General features: G+C 45.8%; 1 long non-coding RNA gene across 1 annotated transcript; it reads left to right on the top strand.

The window, feature by feature from the left end:
* The first annotated feature begins 5,238 nt into the window (after window positions 1-5,238).
* On the top strand, window positions 5,239-5,974 carry LOC140214202 (uncharacterized). The gene is made up of 3 exons (XR_011891124.1): window positions 5,239-5,431; window positions 5,525-5,714; window positions 5,829-5,974. It is a non-coding gene; the product is annotated as an uncharacterized lncRNA (long non-coding RNA).
* Window positions 5,975-6,064: the final 90 nt, after the last annotated feature.

Below are 6,064 nucleotides of genomic sequence, written 5' to 3'. Positions count from 1 at the left end.
CTGCACTGGGGGTGGGGGAAAGGGGAATAGAAAGAGAGGATGAAGTGATGAAGTTGGGAAATCACACACACACAACACACACACACACGTGTATGTGTTCGTGTGCATATATATATATATATATATATATATATATATATTGGGTGTCTGAGCCTACGTTTCCTTCGAGTGAATGTGCCAGCGAACGGACTTGTATAAGCCCTCTATGCTCTATGGTGTACCCCTGTTTTGCATAATAAAAGTTAAGTAAACTTCTACATCAAACCTTAACATGTAATGCACACGAATGCCTATGAAGCACGCAGACGTCCTAAAAATTTGGCTCACTATAATCATTTGGTTTCTTTTTTTCAATTCTTCATTCCATGTGTACCACTGGGCGTGAGCGAGAACTTGGAATATCGTGCAGGATGGGCGCGTGCAACTGAGACGTGAGAGGTGTAGATTCCCTAATGTATCTACTCATGGGGGGTGTCACGCTTCTCTGTGCATGCACCTGTAATCGCCGTTCTTGCATCGACAAACATGAGTTGCCTTGGCCCTTGCGACATCGCGACGTGCTTATCTGACACTACATGTCTGCCTGGTTGACTTTTTGAATTTTGCATAGCTTTTCAACAGTATAGTCTGTAAACATAAAACAATTCCAGAATGTCAGAGACGTAGCCTTCGTGGTGGATAGACAGAATATTGCACGGCGTTACAGGCTGCACAATATGTAAGTAAACAGAAGTGCGTGCATGGGCGCTAGTTGCATAGGATTTGATGATGCGTTTCCCTTTGGCTTCGCGTGATATATATTTCAGCGCGTGCTTAGGATCATCATAATTTTGCCTTCATGTGGCATTCGACAGGCATTAGGAACTGAGAGATTGGGCCAACTGGTACATTGCTGGTTATGCAACAGTGCGGCAGGGCAGGGCAGCAAACAGAATTTTCCTCTGTACCATGCATTCAAATATTGTGCTTAATTGCTTGTCTTATTCCCTGTTGGTTATTCGGAAGTCATTTACGCATATGCTGTACCGTTTTGGGCAACACTATCTGTTGATAAGCAGCGCAAGCATTAGTTATGTTTTTCGGCTTGCTACTCCAGAAACCACGTTATATCCTACTTAACTCTTGATTCCTTCTTACGATGAATGAAGCCAAGCGACAGCAGTCGCGTCAGTAAGACAGCCGAACGCGTAGAAGTGAATCAGGTGCATCAAGTACGAGTGCAGATGTGCCTTTCACTATTTGGGATAATGAAACAAGGAAGGAAGAATTTCTGCATTTGAGCTGTTTACAGCATCTACGACAAGTATATTCATGTCATGCAATACTGGGTTCTGCTATTACTCGAAATGTTATGGTCCCGTGACTTTAAGGCCGTTGGTGAAAACGTTACGACTTGGACTCGTTGGTAGTAACATACTGATATGCAAATATGCATCAACGGACGAATACAAAGCACGCAAAAAAAAAAAGCGCCATCTTCTTACAAACTGTTTGAAGAATGGAAAATAATCCCATGTCATCCGTTCGGGGATACCACAGCTCCTTATGCAATAGCGTAACTAATGCCACGTAACCATTTTCTGTCCGTTTTTATTGCTTTTTTTTCTTTCTTTTTTGTTTGTTTTTGTTCTTGTAGATAAACTACCGGTATTTTCTTCCCATACAATTCTTCTTGCTACCATGAGATAAGCTAAACCTTGTTATTATTTGTAATCCTGTATTTTGCTCTGTTAACGTTCATTTCCTGTTGCTTGTATACTACCCTATTATATGCTACTGTTGCTTTGAAATGTCAACTATCATAACTGTTCTTGTACAGGAGGTCCCGATACAGTCTTTGACTATGTGCCCTCCTCCTGCATACTAAATACTTGTAATGTGACCCCACTTCTAACAATAAATTCCGATTCTAATTCTGGTTCTGCTCGCTCACGACAAAGGCGACCGCCCTACAGTCATCGCCATCAACCTACTTCTCTCCTCTCCCGGCGATTTCCATAACCCTTGACTCGCGCCAGCTGATTCCACCTGATAACTGCCAAGTTTGTCAATTTATCACAACACCCAATTCTATGCCGTCCTCGACTGAGCTTCGCTTCGCTTGGCGCCCGTTTTGTAACTCTATTGCACCTACCCTTATCTGATCTATGCATTACACAGCGCAGCTCCATCTTTTCCTCTTAACGTCAACTCGAATATCGGCTACCCCTGTTTGCTCTTTAGTCGACATCGCGGTCTTTGTGTCTCTGAACGTTACTCCTTCCGTTCTTCTCCTGAAGGGGATTTGTTAATCCCCAACTGTCTGCTACATACATTGACACCCGTAAAATACAGTGATTGTGCACTTTTGGATGCCAATGTATAAGGATAGCAGTAAGCTGCTGGTCATTATTTCGTAATGCGTACCATATGCGATTTAACCGGTTTTTATTTGCTCGTATGTTTGCTTGTCATGATCAGTCACCTTAGCTACGCTATAAAAGATTGCCTAAATGTTATGCATATTCGTGAACCTCACTCATATGCTCTTTCGGCTCAGTCATAGAATGCAAGTTGCACTTTACGTTACTTACTAAATCCCATAATAGAAAGAACGGATTCGAAACGCAATGATGTAAATGTTATAATTGCGCCACCAATAAGCTATGGGTAGGTTTATAACCAAGAACTAATCCTTCTAGCGAAATTCAACGCAAGCCCCGCAGCGCTTCCGTGGCATGGGTAAGTTGAACTCTGACATTCGACAATCGGTCAGTCATCAGGCATCACGTAGGCAAATCTGCACGCTGCGTGAAGCAAAGGTTGAATAAGTGTAAGCCAAATACCAGAACAACACGCTGTTGGCGTCAAGCTTCCAGGCATACAGCCACCGCCTAACGTTAAAAGAAACTCGCGTGTTGCTTTGATAACAAGCAAATACAGTGAGAGACATAATTCAGGTAAAATACTATGGCGGGTAAGTTTGTCATGCATTAGCAGCGCATGGCTTCGGCTATTGTATCGCGTCAAGAATTTTTGAATCATAGCCTATGCCCTTGTGCACAAACCCATGTGTTGCGCTTTGTTTCTTTCTTCTCTTTAGCTTAGATAAGACAGCATATAACTTCGACGTTTCCACTGATTAATTTGTCGGAAGGTTGTGCTGTATTTGTGTGCTTCGCATGCGTTCGCCTTTTTTCTTTCGTTTTTTTTTTATACCACCGAGAGCGTTTGTGGCGTTATGTCAACCTCGCTCTCGCGCAGTGTGAAGAGCGCTATTGGCCGTATGTTTTATTAAGTCCGGGGCCGAGTCTCGCGAGATCTCGCGAACGTGAAATCATCTCCGTTAGTGATCGCCCCAGATGCCCGACTACTTTTGCAAAACGACGGCAACAGAAAGATAAAGCCATGTTGACAATAACGGGCACAAGCGAGGCTGGTTGTCCGTGTTCATTTAATATATTGCACCTGACACAATCGTACGCGAGGGAAACGCCAATAGAAGCGTCGATGTATTTCTCTTCCGCACAAAAAGCGACGGATGTCGTAACGAGTTGTACGTCTTGGAGTGTTCAAGACTGTTGATAAATTGCAATTTGCGATAGATCATGGCGGCCTTTGACAGTGTTCAGAAAAGAATTACAAAGGCTTCGTGTCTCCGGCTCTGTCGCTGTGCTTCTGACATATGCGTGCGGTGTTTTTTTTTCTGTTTCGTGAACGAACGGTACGAGATCGACCAGATCGTGTCGGGAACCCATCTGTAAAGCAAAGGTGGTGCTGGGCTTTTGAGGATCAGGATCTGCGTGGGAAGAAGTACAGTGCCTGACTGTACTAGCCGTACCAGCAAGGTGAGCGCATTGAAGGCGTGACTTACTACATCTCAGTATTTCCATAGCCTTTCTCTCTGCAAAGAAAATTGTGTGAATACAACTTCACGTTCACTAAACTCGAGCACGTCAACGTTTCTTATAACGCTTAACAATCAAGTGTCAAGAAGACGCTATTATAAATAAAAATATATAATTAGCGTAACCACAAATATTTTGCCTGACTGTCAATTATGCTACCTGACAAAAATGCAACATGGGTTACTTGGAGCATATCCAGTGAAGGATGGCATAAGGAACACGTTACGAATAAAATAGCGGACATGCGTCGCCTCACAATTGGAGATAATATAAAAATACCGCGAACGCATCTGCGTCTTAAACAATATGCGTGCGCATTCGAGGCTGCTTTCACACGAATTTTCGGCCACTACAGATGAATCATGTGCGCTCCTTCGATGGCTACACTTTTCAGTCCAGAATCAAAGCACTGAAATCTGTCTTGACGTATTTCGCTTTCTTGCCATATAGTCGCTGGTGAAAATTTGTCCGCAGCTAGCCACTTTGGTGTCCCGTATATGGCCGTCGGCGTTTCGTTAATATACGCGATAATTTATAGCTGCTACAAAAAGGAAGCACACATTACGGTTTTTCATGCTTCATTCTAATTGAAGGGCATGGAGGCCTATTCGACGAAAAGCTGCTAGCCGTGCTTGCCATAGGCCATTATATAATTGAAGCCGGACATTTTCAAACGAAAAGGATTAGAAAGACATGACTAGGCTGGGCCTAGAATTCTTTTCGGTTACCAAATAAGAAATTATTGAGCCTGCAGTTCCAACAGTGAGAGCATTTTCGAAGATTACGACCAAACGCAAAGCCTATAAGGATATTATGCAAAGTTCTGTGCAGTCTAGTGTCGTAAGTTTGTGAGTTCCAATTACTGCGTTTAGCCTTCTTCGGAAACTTCACCCTCTTTACGGTACGTTTATTTGTCTATTGGTTTGTTATTGCGCATTTGACCTCTTTCACGCTAATTTTAGTCAACAGATATTCTGAGGCTTAAGTGTAACTTAGGGCTGCTGTGCTGAGGGGACAGGGCTCGCTATAAACCTTCAGGCCAACTTGTGTCGCTGAGTTCATCAGTGAGTGTCACCGCTCATCAATGAACCTATTTCACGCCAACTAGGCTGAATGGGTGGTTCTAGCGCCTCGGTGTCTTGGTCCTAACCTGCGGTACTGGTGGCCAGCAGTTCTTACGCATTGGTATCTTGCTGCCGGCCCTGGGGACCTGGTGACCAATTCAAGCGGCTTGGTGTCTTGCCACCCACCATGCAGACCTGGTAAGCACCTGTTCTCCAGATGCCCGGTGTATTGTTGCCCGTGCTGTGGACGTTGTTGCCAGCTCTTAAAGTATTCTCGCGTCTTGCTTCCCACACTGGGGACCTGGTGTCAGCGGCACTAGAGGTGACTTGCCCACCCTGTAGTCCTGGTGGCCAGATGTTCTTGCGTACCTGTATTTTGCTGCCGGCCCTGTGGAGCTCGCGGCCAGTTCAAGTTCGGCAATGTCAACTTGGTGGCCACCATAACGGGCCTGGTGTCTTGCTACTCATCCTGCAGACCTGGTGAGCACCTGTTCTCCTGAGGCCCGGTGTAATGCTATCCGTGCTGTGGACGTTGTTGCCAGCTCTTAAAGTATTCTGGCGTCTTGCTTCCAGCCCTGGGGGCCTGGTGGTCAGCGGTACTAGAGGTGACTTGACCGCTCTGCGGTCCTGGTGGCCAGATGTTCTTGCGTACCTGTATTTTGCTGCGGGCCCTGTGGAGCTCGTGGCCAGTTCAAGTCCGGCCCTGTCAACCAGGTGGCCACCACAAGGGGCCTGGTGTCTCGCTACGCACCCTGCAGACCTGGTGAGCACCTGTTCTCCTGAGACCCGGTGTATTGCTATTCGTGCTGTGGACATTGTGGCCAGCTCTTAAAGTATTCTGGCGTCTTGCTTCCCACACTGGGGACCTGGTGGTCAGCGGTTCTAAGGGTGACTTGTCCGCCCTTTGGTCCTGGTGGCCAGATGTTCTTGCGTACCTGTATTGCCGCCCCTTGGAGCTCGTGGCCAGTTGAAGTCCGGCCCTGTCAACCTGGTGTTCACCACAAGGGGCCTGGTGTCTTGCTACGCACCCTGCAGAACTGGTGAGCACGTGTTCTCCTGAGCCCCGGTGTATTGCTATTCGTGCTGTGGACGTTGTGGCCAGCTCTTAAAGTA

This window comes from Dermacentor andersoni, chromosome 11 (assembly GCF_023375885.2).
Source record: "Dermacentor andersoni chromosome 11, qqDerAnde1_hic_scaffold, whole genome shotgun sequence".
Lineage (NCBI taxonomy): Eukaryota > Metazoa > Arthropoda > Arachnida > Ixodida > Ixodidae > Dermacentor > Dermacentor andersoni.
The sequence above is the reverse complement of the archived record's forward strand: the minus strand, read 5'-3'. Positions and strand labels throughout refer to the sequence as shown.